Raw genomic sequence first — 16,103 nt, 5'->3', positions numbered from 1 at the left:
ACACAAACATGTCTGATTTGTCTACTTGGAATCTCTGAAAAAGGTGGAAGAAAATAATGATTTAGTTATGATAATTTCCCCCCACCATTTCAGGGACCTTTCAACATCCTTATATATCAATATTTTCAATGTTATAAATAAAAGTTAAAAGATTATGCATGTTTTCAAAGGAAACACTGTGACAAATGTCATGTGAATAATTCTAAACTTTCATGTCTCTATTATATGACAAATGAACAGTCACTGCCAACACCACCACCCCAAATTTCATGAGGGGAAAGCAATCTATTTCTGAAGCCACTAACAAAATGTCACACCTTAGGGCTCTACTAACTATAAAACCTCTGCTTTAGATGACAATTTTAAATAGGCAAACTGGCATAGTAGAGAAAGCTAAACCTGAAAGCTACAAAGAATTGGCTTCCAATTTGGCCTTTGACAAAATCCTTGAAGTCATGAACAAGTAGTGAAACATTACTGAATTTTCATGTCCTACTGTAAATGAGGATAATATCTGTAGTACAAATGTCATAAGACTATACATTGAGAACTCAAGTATTTTAGAAGGAACCTACTCCAACTCTTCTTTTTATAGTTGAGAAATCAATAAAAGTTACATGACTTATGCAAAGTCAACTAGGAGTGGGACAGTTAATCTTTCAATTAATAGCATAATGCTTCAAAAGTAAGGACCAATAACTTAAAATGTTATATGCTTTTATAATTGTTTTTTTTTACTTCAACCCCTATAATTGAAGACATGTTTGATGCTAAGCAAATTTATATTCCAAGTCTTGTATTCTTAGTATTATTCCCAGAGGGAATTATAACCCCAATAAATCACTTAATCCAAACTATGCTGATATCACTAAACAGTGATATCACATTTCTGTAATTTGTGCTCCTCTTGCTCTTTGGTGTGGTTGCTTACAAAAATTAGTGATACTGGTCAAAGTTTCTATGCATGATGTTTTTGTAGGTTCTACATTCTACATTTCCTTTATGCCAATAAAAAAAAAAATCTAAGGAGAGCATTCTCCTTTTAATAGTAACTGAATACAGAAAATTACAAAAAAGAAAATAGGAATCAGGAAAAAAGGCCAAGATCTTATTTCTTATTTCCTACCTGAAGTCACTGCAAATTCACTTGCTTATTACATAAACAAAATGCATGATAGAAAATCATAGAATTTCTAGAGGGGAGAATACCCATAGAAATTATTTAACTCAATCTTCACTTTCAAAGTTACTCAGCTAATGGAAAAACTGGAACTGAAGCCCAAGTCTAAGAGCAATAAAACAGGAAACTTCCTAAATGCTAACATTTTAATATTGACATTCTTTTAGCAACAATTTTGAAAGTCAAAATCCTCATATAATATCAATTTAGAAATACTTTCCCCCACCTTTCAAAATCCTAGTTAGAAGAAATGGTTAAAAAAAAAAGAGCAAAATGTCTACAGCCCACACTATATAAAGGGGGGAGGGAAGGGTGTAGAGAAACTGATGAAATACTTTAGGTGTTGAATAAGACTATTTTAAAATAATATAAAAATATTTGGAAATACATATTAATAAAAACTCCCTTTAAATCTGCCCAATTTGTTTGAAAATGTTTAGAAGCTATAGATTTAAAGTTGTTAAGGGACTTAAACCATCTATTCCAAACTAGTCCTTTAAAATAAAAATTAAAAATCAAGACATTAGAAGTTAAATTTCTTCAAAGTTCAAACAACTACCCTGATATTCCTTCTTTGCTACATCATAGTAACTGAGGAAAATAAAAAATCTATAGTATTTCCAAATCACAACGAAACTGTTAAATAACAATTTTCTTCCTACTGATCTTAAGAAAGCTAAAACTCCTTTTTGGGTTAACATAAAAATAAAACTAATTAAATGCTCACCTTTATATTTAATAAGACTCAGGACAACATTAAACTAAAAGTATCCTATCAAACAAAGACAAAACCACAATGTCTGATGACCTCATAGGCAACACAAGAGACCCAGTGATACCACCCAGTTTTCTGTTAAAATCTTTCCACTAATGACTAACATTCCCTTCAGTCTGATAGTCCATTTTAAAACAACTCAAAACATACCTAAGACCTCTCTCCTCAATTTTAAGACATAGGTAAATAATTTAAAGAAAAGTTAAGAAGCAAATGTATTTTTTAAAAGATCGGTGCTTTAAGCCAAACATACCAATTTGAAAAATCCAAATTAATCTTTTTTTTTTTTAATACAGTGGAATAAAATGTTTTCCCCACCAAACTACAATATTAAAAAGCCCAGAATATAAAATAACTTTTCATATATGCATACAAATATCTCTATATCTAAAGCTCAAAACCAACATACTGAATTACAGTAATGTGTCAACTTTTAAGACATGGATTAGATTTTATGTAGGCAAACTTCTAAATCTTCCCAAACACTGTCTAAAAATAGAAATAACTTAATTGATGTAGTTAAAATTTTACATAAGACTGTGGAAGGGAGCTGATAACTGTCAAATAATAGTTAAACCAACAAATTTATAAGGGCTGTGTCTAAGACATATACAATAACAATACTATAACAAGATAATACCTACCTACTGTACCGTTAAGCATTAATTTTACCTTAATATTTTTATATTTAGAACACCAGGAGAACTCTACTGCAGGTCCTTGTAGCATTTCTAGTTTACATGTTTAAACAAACCAAGTTACCAAAAGACGAATGCTTAACAACATGCAAGTCTACCCATCAAAAAATAAGAAAAATAAAAACAAAAATGCTTTACAACAATAAAACCTCCAAGTGAGATTCGGGAACACTTACATGGACAAGTTAGGAGATGGAACCCTCCTATCATCAGCTAGGTTCCCAAGGTGGCTCAGCGTTGAAGTCGAACTGCTCTCTATACAGCACTTCTCCTAGGCCCTCTGGATAGTTGTATACCTGGTCAGAAAGTTCGCCCTAAAAAGGAAAATAAAAAGTACTTGGAAATGACCCAACCATAAGAATTTTAAGTTATTCCTAAATAAAAAATTCTAACTATATAAACATCATGGAACAAAATCTAAACCAGTCTGATATTCTGTTGGTAGTACCACACATCTTTTCTCTAAATGATAAAACAGAATTCAGAACAGAAAGGAACTTGAAGTAATCAACTAGATAAAAAAGGATAAATATATTTATTTAATATTTATATTTAGGAAAACTCATTCATTAAGCATATTACTGTGAAATTAAGCAGTGTTACAATTCCCCTTGTACCATGTTTTCTTTTTAAAATTAAAACAATAAATTATTTACAAAAAGCCTATAATCCATAATAATTATAATTAATTCATAATAATAATAAAATAATCCTCCTTGGTACTATTGTGTTTAGTTTTCAGAACACCATTCTAATCTGGTTCTCTTACTGTTCTGATAATTCCTAAGCCTCTCATGCTAGATCTTCCAGAAGTTAGGTCCCTCAGGCTCTGACTCTGGTCTTCTTCTCTTCTCCCCCCTCTAGGCTATTTCATTTGGTGATTTCATCAGCAAGCAAGGATTCAATGTCCTCTGCTGATAATTCTCAAATCTACTTATTTAGCTCTAACTTCTCTAGGGACCTCAAATATACTGTTCCTGAATATCTCCATTTGAATGTCCTGTAGACACTTCAAACTCAATTCATTATCTCTCCTCCCCCCCCAAATTCTCCCCTTTTCCTAACAGCCCTATTAGGGTTGAGGGTACCACTATCCTTAGTTCCCTAGTTTTGTAAGGTGACATCTTTGACTCCTTAATTCTCATTCCCTTTATTTAATAAGTTGCCAATGTTTGCCTTAATTATATCTCTCATATATATTATATGCTCTCTTGACACTTCTACCACCCACATATGCAGGCTCTCTTCACACCCAGACTACTTGAAGAGACTGCTAGTTGGTAGGTCTGCCAAGTGTCTCTCAACTTCAATCTATCCTCCACTCAGATGCCAACAAAATCTTCCTTAAAAGAACAAGTCAGATAAAACACTCTCCTAATTCCAACTCCTGCTTTGCCTTCAAGTCCTTCATAAACTCATTCCCTTCCAGTTTGATGTACCTCCTTCTCCTTCACATACTCTGATCCAGTGATGTTGATCTTTTTTTGTTCCTGGAACAAGACATGCCATCTCTCAGCTCAATGTGAATATTTTCACCGACTTTCCTTCATGTTTTCCCTTCCACCTAGGCTTCCTTTAAATCCAGTTAAAATCCCACTTTCTATAAGCAGTCTTTCCTATTTCCCCTTAACCGTAAATGCCTTCTCTGTTGATTATCTTTAATTTGTCCTGAACATAGTTCTTTGTAGGATGCTTTCATTAGATTGTGGGCTCCTCAAGAATGAGAACTAGCTTGTGTCTTTCTTTGCATCTCTAGCACTTAGCCCAGTGCCTGGAACATAGCAGACACTTAATATCTATTTACTCCTTGTAGGTCAAAGTACGGATTTAAAATTTTTATTATGTTTATATGTTGAAACTATCTTTCTTTAGTATCAATATAGTATGATGGCAGTTTCAATTCTACAGCCATTAAGTGCCAGGTATTGTGATGGGGCAGTGGATAAAAAACTATTTTCCTTTTGTAGGAAATAGTTCCTGCCCTCAAGGAACTTCCATTAAAGCAAACTCCTTGAATACAGGGAATGCCCTCAAAGGCCTAATACACATAAGATGTCAATAAATGTTTGATTATATTATATTCCCATCCATTCAAAATAATTTCATTTAATCTTTACAACAATCCTGTTATAAGGTTTGTCTTATGCAGTCTAGGAAGACTATGCCATAATTTATAACGTAATAGAAAGGGGTCAACAGAATTATTATCCCTATTTTTTAAATAAAGAAACTGAAATTCCTGATCGTGGTTATGTACCTTGGATAAAAGGTTTAAGAGTCTCTTTATTGCTGAGGTTTCTAAGTAATTACAGATATAAATTAGTAGTTATTATCTTACCTGATCAAAGTGCATCTTTGTTCAAAGCCTGATGGCTTAATTAAAATAGTGTAAAAGTATAACATGTTTAATGACAATTTTGTTCAGTTAAAAAGAATCTGAATAACTGATGGGAATTTTCAGGATTGCTGCATAAATAATCACTACTTAAAAATAGGTTGAATTTTAGACTAGCTTCACCTCAATCTTTGAATATTTTAGGTCAATAACTCCAATTTAGTTTGAAAAGATAAGAATGACAACCTCCTATTTACATGCAATAAAAATTCTGGAAGGAGATAAGTTATGAATAACAAAGAAACAGCTCTTTTGTTATTCATACAATCAAAAAGCTGTGACCAATATCCAAAATGTAACCCAGAGATCACAAACTCAGCAGAGTCCTCTAAAACCTGTGGCCTGATACACAAGATACTCCTGAGTATAGCCAAACCAGATTAAGATATATATAATCAGGCAACAGGAAAAAAAATCTATTTAAAAATTAAATCAATATACTGCTTAGTAGCCCTCCTTTCTTACAGTTTGATACCACTGCTCTAAAAGAAAGGAAAGGGGTCTCAAAGATCTCGCCAAGACCTATCCATCTCTAAGTTAAGTCCAAGAAAATCAAGGAATGCCCCAGGGGTTAAGAAATAACAATGGGAAATAGGCCCTAGAGCCTCTACCAGAAAGGGTTCTTTGGTTAAAAGGAAGCAGCAGCATTGATCTAATGATTTGGAGACCCAGGAGGAAAAAAAATCAATTAACCTCTTTTAGCTTCAATATAATTATTATTGTATGTTTAGAGTAATAAGCCAAGAAAGAGAAGAATGGGATATGGAAATATGGCAACAAATGATGGTGGGTTAAAAAAAAAGGTTAATCTCATCCTTTTCTTAAAGCATTGTTCACATCCAACAGTTTACAAGGTGAGCAAGGGACAGCACCTCACAAACCCTTTGAGAAAACCCATTCCATTCTATTTTTAACAAACAGTAACAATATTGAGCAACCACCACAGGATATAAGGGATTTTTAGAAACCAATGGCTTACTTATTTAGCTGTGTTCTCTTTAACCTATCTTTATAATATATTGCTTTTGAGAATAATTTAGTCACTTTTATAGAACAAAATTCTCACCAAATTCATTGAGAAGACCGCTTAATTTCGTCCTACTTATAGTAATTCTTTCCTACGGAACTTCTTGAGAAGACCCAACAAACACCAATTTAAAAAAACTTTCCCCTCAGAAATCACTGGCATTTATGTTGCTTAGAAGGAAGTCATGTCAACTGTTATACAGTAGCATTTCTTTACAAAACAGTAGCCTTTTTACTTAAGAATTTAAGACAACAAACAATTGGGTGCTAAGCTTTTCAACTTCTATGGTAAGCATTTAATAATAGTGCTTGGATCTAGTTGGCAATTTAAGAAATAAAATATATTTTGCATTACATCATATTAAAAACTGGGGAAATATTCTAATCATAACAACTGCAAATTCTTAAAGCACAATTCATCCTACTGTTTCTACTTGCTTCTATTTTTAATTCTTTGAGAAGCTCCTAGATATCATTTTAATTAGTGGGTCTTGAACTAAGTACAAATATTCTAATCAATAATTAAATATTTGTTACTTGAGCTCAGTTCTTTTTCCTACCATAACAGGGTTAACTATAAGGAAAATAATTTAACTACTTTCATCTATACTTTTAAAACTTCAAAAGCAGTATTTTAGCAGTAGCAATTTCCAAACCCACACATCTGTCCCTATTTATCTATTACCTGGGAAAAACTAACCATATTAGGCTAATAATAGTATTGCATTTGATTAAAAACAAACCAACCAATCATCATATGGTAAGGCTAGCTAAAATCCAGTGCTGCTTTATCTTTAATGGCAATTGACTGCATCAGTATGAAAATCCAAGTCACTATTACTACTTCACTTTGTGCAAGCACCCACTTCCTTTCCACCTCCAGCATACTTGTCTTGTCAGCATCCTTAAATACAAAGCTTTGCTAAACAAGCAGCCAGATTTTACTACCTCTGAGAAAAGGGATGCATAATATATACAGGCAAGTATTCTCCACACTGCAACAATGCTGCTGTCAACAGCTTTGTTTGCTTCCCTTAACACTGCAGTTCTTACTTGCTCATCACCTAAAAACAGGTTTTCCAAAAGAGCTAGACTTTTCATACTAAGCTTTTACAGGATGTCACTATTTTCCTTAAGTGAAAAAAGGATGTTATAGGCAACATTCACCAGCATTACTTTTTTTATTTCTCCTTAATTAAGATACAAAATCAGGCCTGGTCTCCCCTTGCTTATATGCCCACTTAGGAGAGAAATTAAAGGTGCCAGAGAAATGACTTGAACATCCTGCAGGTTAGATGCCATCTATATTGCAAATGGGATAGTTTAGAGGCCACCACAACATAGGCAGGACTAAGCTCTCCTAGGCAGCAGCATTGTTCAGTGACAGGAAGAAGAGAACTAGATTGGAGCGGTCCAGACCGGAACAAACCCCTCCCCCTCCCCCTCCTCCTCCTCCTCCCCCTCCCTTACCACCCACAGTCGATTCAAACAAAAAAAAAACCCGCTAAAATGCTTCAGCAATGAATGCTGCACGGGGAGGAAATTCCTTTTAGGTTCTTTCTCAAAGGTTAAGCGTAAAACTGGAAAAAGAAATTTTGGGCATCATCCCCCACATTGGGTGGATATAGAAATGGAGTAAGCTAATAAATGCAATTCTTAAAAAAAAAAAAGAAATACCCACAATTTTAACCGTTCCACACAAACACAAAACAGACAAGGGAACAAGTCTGCAAAAAAGAAATAAGCTGCTTATTTAAGTACGGTTGAAAGCTTTCTTAATTCCTTAAACAGGCATCGATGTTTTTAAAATAAGGACAAGGGCATTTCTTCTGGGCAGAAATCCATTTTTCTGAGCAAGTTGTTTGGGGGGCGAGTATCGGGATTGTTGGCGCTCTGGGAAGCTGTAACCAGTTAAAACCCAGCCAACATCTTCCCCAAAGTCCTCAAACTTCCCTCATCTAACTCGAAGAGCTCACTAATGGGTTTTCTGATTTAAATACCTTCAATTGCCCACCAGAGTTGAATCCAACTGTCATGGGTCATGACCAGTGCCCCGGACAAAGCCAGCTTCACATCTGCTTGAGTATTTAATTTGTGTGTGTGTATATATATATATATATATATTTTTTTTTTATTTGCACAAACAGTATATGCTACTTTTTTTGAAGGTGGAGAGGATTAATTGACCCAAATCTACTCTTCATCTCTACTGCTTTCCATCAAAAAAGAAAAAGAACAGGGTAGAGAAGTGACTAATCCTTACTTTCAAGAGGTGACTCGAGTGAGTGACGGCGCCTCCGCCCAATGTGAGCGCCGCAGGGGGCGGGGCGGTAGCCCTCGAGTCTTCCCGAAGGGGCTGACACTGGGGGATCCCCCGGGCCAGGACCCCCGGTTGGCCCAAATTCGGTCAACCTTCTTCCAACTAAAGGGTACATCTACTCTGCAGCTGGGATCCACCCCAGGAACTCTGGGAAGCTGTCACCAGAGGCCTGGCGTGAGGACCCGCCCCCGCTCCATTCATAACCGAAACCCCCGACAGAGGCAGCCACGCCAACCGACGCGGAGGCCGGCTCCACTCTATCAGGCTCCGAGTGCCAACTGAACTCCCAGATGTCTGGCCAGGCTGGGCAGTCTGTCTCCTTCTTAGTCCATCTCCCGGCTCTCCCCACCTCTGCTTTTCCTCCTGGGGGGAGGGCTGTCTCCCAAGTCACCCAGCGCTGGAGGGAAATGAGCCCAGACCCTCTTTGGCTGTACCAACTCAAGAGGCCCCCTCCCCGGAAACAGCAATGCACCACGGGAGAGGGACGGGAAGGGGGGGAAGGGAGGAGACGACGACCCCCGGCGGCGAGACACCCCCCCCTCGCCCCGTCCCTTCACTACCAGTGGCTGGTGGGGGAGAGCCTGACCCAGCCTGGAGAGGAAGATGAGGAGGCAGCGTCGGTTCCTTTAGGAGGTCCGAGAAACTCGAGCTCCGGCCTCGCTCGCAAACCTTCCACACCAGTCGCAGCCAGCGCGGGGCCGCCGGGTGGCCCAGACACCCGCCACCACGCACCCGCGGCCGCCATGTTAGAGGCGATGAGCCCGGCAGGGTGCTCCGGGGACAGCGGGGCAGGCAACCGGGAAGTGAGAGCGCACTACTCTCCTCAACCGCCCCCCCCCCCCAGCCTGCCCGAGCACCCGGGGCAGAGCCGCCCGCCGCCGGCCTATTCCCCCCGCCCCCAACTCTCCTCCGGCACCGCCCGCCGCCTCCGCCAGCCACCTCGCGCCGCCCCGCATGCCGCGCAGCGCTGCCGCCACGCGCCCCCTCAGGGGTCGGTACTCACGTGAGATAACGGCCCAAAGAGTCGGGTAAAGCGTCTTCTCTTTTTAGGCGGAATTTTTAAAGAGGGATGTGGTTACCTAGAGCAGAAATACCCGAGGCGGCCTGGGCCATAGGCTGCGGGGAGGACGTGGGGGGGAAAAGCGCGGCACCGACACCAGCTATGCAGCAGTGGCGACGGCGGCCGAGGAGAAAAAAATAAACGCTAATTAAAAAAAAACACTCCCAAAACGAGGAGGGGGCGGGTGGGATTTGGGATGATAGGCAGGTTCCCAAAAGAGAAGAGCGACAGAGCGAGAAAGGGAGGGACTGAGGGAAGGAAGAAGAAAAAGACGACGACGCAAAAAGATGGGGGAAGCTAGCCGGGACGAAGAGCAAGCGAGTGTGGGAAGGCAGCGCCCGAAGCGCCCGTATTTATATGGGGGGGCGGGAGGAGGCGGGGCTTGTCAACGTCACAGCCGGCCGGGCCACTGTTCGAGCGGGGCGGGGATTGGCCACTCGGGAAAAGAAAAGGGAGGGGTGGTGGAGTAGGAGCTAGGGGAGAAGGTGTGGGGTGAGGGAAAGGGCTGGGAAAGGGGAGGGGGGCGACGCGACCAGGCGGTGCAGGTGTCTATGGTCTCGCAGCCTCCGGCGGGCTAGCCGCCTGCCAGCCTCCCTCCCCCTCCCCACCTCAAGGAAGCCAGGGATCAGCTCCCCTGCTGGCGAGGGGACTGCAGTGAGGACATGGGAGGGAGGGAGGGAGGCAGGCGGTGGTGGAGGAGGAAAGAGGGGAGGGGGCCGAGGAGGAGGAACAGATAGAAAGGGCCGGCTCTGCGCGCGCGCGGCGCCCCCCCCCTCCCGACGGGCGCCTGCGCTCAGGGCTGGAGGGGCCGCGGCCGCATTGTGAGATGGGTGCCCTGAGTCTCCGGGCGGGCGACGTAGTGTTTGTGAGGTCTCCCTCTAATTTTTCCCCAGACCTCGCCGGGGGAGGGCGGGAACCCCGGTGCTCTGACGTGTACATTGTGTTGAGGAAGCACTGTAAAATAAGGACCATCGCAAATAGCCTGTTCAGTGCAACAGTGTTTCTTTTGTGGGGAAGCTACTAGGCTACGCCTAAACTTGATTAGGAGTCTTTCCTGTTTCTCACCACTCCTTAACTAATACCGATCTTTTACTGACTAAGGTATCCTCGGTAAAGAGTTCTGCTGCTTACAATAATGCTCTGTTATTTGGTGTAAAGGCTACTTGGGTTTGCCAGGTGATTCAATGTGAATTACAACATCAGTGTTTAAATAATAAATGATAAAAAGCTAACATTATATATATATATATATATATATTCAATCCTTCCTCATTTGAATAATTTTGCTGTCTTTGTACCTACTAGCTATGTAGAAAAAAACAATGAAGATAAGGTCTCTGACTTCCAGAAGCTTACACTGTTAAGGACAATAGAATATATGCACAAATCATTATTATACGGGATAACATGTACTGCAATGCATTACATAGAGAAAGAAATCACTTCTAACCTAGAGGGTGAGGGCGGGAAGTTTAATCATAGAGAATCTTCATTGGAACTGGACTTTGAGGGATGGGGACGTTTTCAATAGTAAGGATAGACTTAGAACTGGAAAGGACCTTAGAGGTTGTATAGTACAGCTCCTCATTTTGCAGATGAGCAAACAAACCTAGATAGGTTGTGACTATCTCAATCTCACTATAATAGTAAATGTCTATTGAAATCTCCAGACCTATAGCTCTAAATTCAAATAATTTTCTACTGTACTATAATGGGGGAAAGAATAATAAATTTGCAAAATTTAGGGGTATCGGAGGAGGAAGTGAGGTGTGCTTGAAATCAGAAGATTTTATTCTGCCAAGTAACTAGTCATGTGACTAGTCACTTCCTCTTTCTTGTCCCTAGTTTGAATGAATAAAAAAAAATCGTATTTATTAAGGTTCATCAAGTGCCATGGTGTTAATATAAGCAAGTAAAACAATTCCTTTGCTGGTAAGGGTTCCCAAGTGAGACAACTCTCTCTACCAATACAGATCTGCAATCATTCTGCAATTTAGAGTCCTAGAGACTCTATTGAGTACTGAAAGGTTAAGTGATTTGCCCAGGATCAGAGTCACTATGTCTGAGGTAGCTTTTGAACCCAACTGTTCCTGACTGCTAGACAGCTTTCTATCCATTTATACCATCCTATGCATTAGAAAGACTAATCTGGGAGTGCATAATGAGATAGTTTAGAGGATTCAGGAAGATCAATTGGGAAATTATGATAATAATAATTAGACCTGACCTAAACTGGTAACTCTGGAGATAGAAAAGAAGAAACAATTCAAAACATGTTTCTGAGGTAGAACCAGGGTGAAAATTTAAATTTTCATTGGAAGCATTTACCCCTCAGAAATAAGCAAATGCTGCAAATCAGGATTTGGCTTATTTTGTTGATTGACTCAATTTAAGAAAATGATGGTGAAAATGTTAATAACACAAATTAAACTTTAAAATGTTTTGCATATTTTTTTCCCTCTCCTTAGAGCCAGTTGTTAAACATTTACCTGCCTACCACTGGGTAGAACCAATAAGACTTGATTACCATATGGGCATTGACAAAGAGGAAGGATCAAAGGTGATTCTGAGTCCTTAGATTTCTGTTAAGGGAATGGTGCTCTCCTAGACTCTAGACCAGTGATAGCAAACCTATGGCATGGGTACCAAAGATGGTATGTAGAGTATGCTCTGTGGGCACTTGACCACCCTCTCTTCCTTCCCCCAATCTCCCCAGAGTTCATTACTAGAATGGCAGAGGTTCTCTGGTGCAGCTGTTCCCCTCCCCCTCTCTACCATCCCTGATGACATTTTTTTACATCATCTACCCCTCTACCTAGCAGTCCAATGGGAGCTCTCTCCCCTGTGTAGGAGGGGGTGGGGCATACTCAGCATGTTGTGGGGAGGGGGTACATGGCACTCAGTCTCTGGGATAGGCACAGCATTCCATCTCTAAAAAGTTCACCATCACTGTTCTAGAAGTTCCCTAGCCAGATGATTAATATAATCTAGGAGTTCAAAAGAAATGAAGTTTAAATTTATTTAGTTTACTATTTGTGCTCGCCTAAGAGCAAGCAAAGGAGTGTCATGTGATGCTCAATTGATGCTTCCAGTAAAGGAAGTCATGAGAATCTGAGGTAGAAACTCTGGACCTCTGTGAGATAGACTTAGGATCTGGGTGGATTCAACATTCTCATCTCAGCCTTGTATATGGAACTCAAGTCATGGCTATCTTTTTGCTAGCAGGGCTCTTCAAATCTTTTTCTGGCTGCAGCTAGCCCATCCTGGAGTTCAGTAACTAGATTCAAGAGGAAGTCTTGGCAAAGAGAAAATTGACACCAATATGGTTATTGACTCGGTGTCTCTCTCAAGCTTGACTATGCTCCTTGTGACAATTTCATCTCCCCTCACAGCCTTTCACTACTTTCCAACTCCAAATCCCTTCCAACTCCCAAGCAATATAACGGGAGGCAGGCATGTGAAGGGGTAGTACATGCCCATGAATCAGTTGGAGTAGTTCTGTAGAGACCCCCATGAAGTCTGAGAAAGAAATTTCACTCATGACAATGCTAAACTTGTAGCAGAAGGGATGAATGACACTGAGTAAGAAGAGAGAAAAGAAAAGAGGACAGAGAAGAGCCTTGGGCTATATCTTGGAATGAAAAGAGAAAGAGAGGAGCAGAGTCAGGAAAGAAGCAGTCAGAAAGATGAGCAGAGAACCAGGAAAGTACAGTGTCATGGAAACCAAGGATGGAAAGAATATTAAAGAGGTTGTGATAAGCACTGTTAAATTCTTTTGACAGGGAGGTCAAAAGATGATTGGACTGGGGGAAAAAATCCAAAGATGTATCAGAAAGTCACTTAAAAAAAACTAAATATTTTATTAGACACTTGAGATTGAACTCCAATAAACAACCATACTTGCATAAAAATGATTTATATTTAAATGAATTTTAATGTATAGAGTATTGTAAAACATTTTCAGTTTTAACTTTGCATTATTTTGAATAAAAAATGTGATCATATTTGTAGGCAGAGGAGAAAGGAGAAAGTCAACAGGAGGCATGGAATATGTAAGAGATAATGAATAAAAACAAGGAGGAAATTTGGAGGAAATAGAAGGGATTATCCTGGAACTGTCTCTAAAATTAATGAATGTCTTGTCCTGTTAGACCTTTGGGGCACTGCTTTTCTTTCACTCAAGCACTGTCTTCCCAAAGAAAACTAGAAAAGTCAAGCAACTGTTCAATTCAAATAAGTGGTATAAGACCAAAGCTGAGCAACAACTTCTTTCTGTGGATAGGATATCTATCTATCTAGAGTGCATGTGGTGGGTGGGTGATGGGGTGGAGTGCTAGAACCCAGATTTTAGCTCTTAGTCTTAGTATTCAGTCTCAACTCCCTCCTTCTCCCTTGTTCTGCAGTACACAGAATCACTCTTTCTACTCTACACCTACTCATGAACTTCCAAACATGTAAGACAAACTCTCTTTCATAACCCAAACTCTTAAAAAGTTTATTATATAATCTTCCCTCTTTCCTTCCTTTCTCTTTCTTTGTTTTCCTTCTTCCTCCCTTCCTAGCTCCAAGATGACCAATACCAACCCTTGAATCATTAACTAATTCGTTTAAATTCAAATCACATCTCACAGCTTTCTAAACTTAGAAGATGCTTCCTCCCCTAAAACTTTCTCCTCTCAGATTTCAATTCCTATAATACCCCTTCCTTGAATTTAAAGGAAGTGCCTAGACTACTAGCCAGGTTGGCTCTTTCACTGCTCTCCTGACTCCTTTCCAATCAACTCTTTCCTCTCAGCTCCCTTTTATGTGTTGCTTTCTTTCATTAAAATATATTCTCCTTGGGAAAAACACCGATGAAAAGCAACTGCTTGACTACAGGGGAGGAGGGGATATGACTGAGGAGAGACTCTAAATGAACACTCTAATGCAAATACCAACAACAGGGAAATGGGTTCGAATCAAGAACACATGTGATAACCAGTGGAATCCTGCATAGGCTATGGGAGAGGGAAAGGTGGTGGGAGGGGGGGCGGGGAGGAAAAGAAAATGATCTTTGTTTCCAGTGAATAATGTTTGGAAATGACCAAATAAAATAATGTTTAAAATTAAAAAAAATATATATATATATTCTCCTTAAGGGCAGGGTCTTTTTTTTTTGCCGCCTATATTTTATCCTCAGCGTTTAGCACTGTGCCTTACATGTAATAAGCTTAAGTAAATTCTTGTTGACTTACTTTGGCTAAGAAAGGAACTCAAAGTAGCTATCTATTTGGGCCTGTACCTGAAAGGGAATCCATTAGCTTCCCTTTGCATGAAGATTTCCAGTGAGTGGGAAAGAAAACTCTTGAATATTGCATTTTAGACAAAGTCAAAGAGCTAAAGAAACAATTTATCAGCATATAAGCATTCTGGCTTACAGAACTCCAAATAGGCCAAGTGTTTCCTACTAATTAGAATTCTTTATGACCAAAGCAATTTCTATTTACATTCTATAGTTATCATGAACAAAAGACCAAATTCCACAATCTTTTGAAAAGGTACATGATTTAAATCTAGATGTTTGGCTTACTGAAATAGTAATAGCGTAAATGCTGGTGGACCTTTAAAGAAAATATATTTTTTGAAACTACTTTTCTAGGGGCAAGTAGGCAGCACAGTAGCCCTCCAGACCTGGACATAGAAAGACCTGGCTTCACATCTGGCTTTAGATACTTCTTAGCTTTGTGACCTTGGGCAAATCACTTAACCTTAATTGCATGGCCCTTACCACTCTTTTGCCTTGGAACTGATATATGATATTAATTCTAAGATAAAAGGTAATAGTTAAAAAAAAGAAAATGAGTTCATGGAGACAGGAGATGATAGCACATTCTAAGCACTTAAATGCTTACTGACTGACTGTTAGACTGATTTATAGCAGAGGCCTTATTGCTATATGACTCCATGCATGTCAGGGAAACCTGCCACATCTCTAAATTTCCCATTCTACTTCTGAACAGTTCTTTCCTATTATCTAACTTTTTTTTGTTGTTTGTATTTTACCCCATTGTTGTTATTTCTACCCTCTCAGGCCAAACAAACCAAGCCTAACATTCTTTTCATATGAAAGCCCTTCAAAAACCTGAAAACAGTTGTATTATCCCCCTTCTTCCTTTCTCCAGTATAAATACCCCTAGCTCCTTCAGCCATTCTCATATGATAATGGGCTTTAAACCTTCACCATTCTGACTGCCCTCACATGGACTTTCTCCAGATTATCAATGACCTTAAACAACAATATGCAGACTTGAACACAATGCTCCCCTTGTGATATAATTTTAAAAAAGTATAGAGAGACGATCACTTCTGGGCTCAAAACCATTCACCATCCTGGCTGCCCTCTTATGAACTCTCTCCAGATTATCAATGACCTTAAACAACAGTGCCCAGACCTGAACACAATACTCCCCTTGTAATTTGATTGGAACAGCATATAGAGAGATGATCATTTCCTTATTCCTGGAAACTTTCTCTCTTAATGTAACACAATATTAAGTTAGTCTTTTTGGTTGCTACATCATACTCCTGACTCATACTGAGTTTACAAATTGTCTGAACCCTACCTTTTTTTATATCAAATTGTAATCTAACCATGCCTTCTGTATCTAAG

The 16,103-nt window shown here is 39.4% G+C and overlaps 1 protein-coding gene across 6 annotated transcripts in view; it reads right to left on the bottom strand.

Annotated features, from left to right (window-relative positions):
- The window catches only part of AZIN1 (antizyme inhibitor 1), a 32,568-nt gene extending 22,770 nt beyond the window's left edge, over positions 1–9,798 (bottom strand). For 5 of the 6 annotated variants that reach the window (XM_056820214.1, XM_056820216.1, XM_007488175.3 and 2 more), the window contains exons 1-2: positions 9,398–9,538; positions 2,830–2,967 (exon numbers count right to left, since the gene is read on the bottom strand). The gene's annotated coding sequence lies outside the window, so the exon portion shown is untranslated. 6 annotated transcript variants of the gene reach the window in all.
- Between the last annotated feature and the right edge of the window lie 6,305 nt (positions 9,799–16,103).

The sequence above is a fragment of the Monodelphis domestica genome, chromosome 3 (genome assembly GCF_027887165.1).
Source record: "Monodelphis domestica isolate mMonDom1 chromosome 3, mMonDom1.pri, whole genome shotgun sequence".
NCBI classification, from domain to species: domain Eukaryota; kingdom Metazoa; phylum Chordata; class Mammalia; order Didelphimorphia; family Didelphidae; genus Monodelphis; species Monodelphis domestica.
The sequence above is the reverse complement of the archived record's forward strand: the minus strand, read 5'-3'. Positions and strand labels throughout refer to the sequence as shown.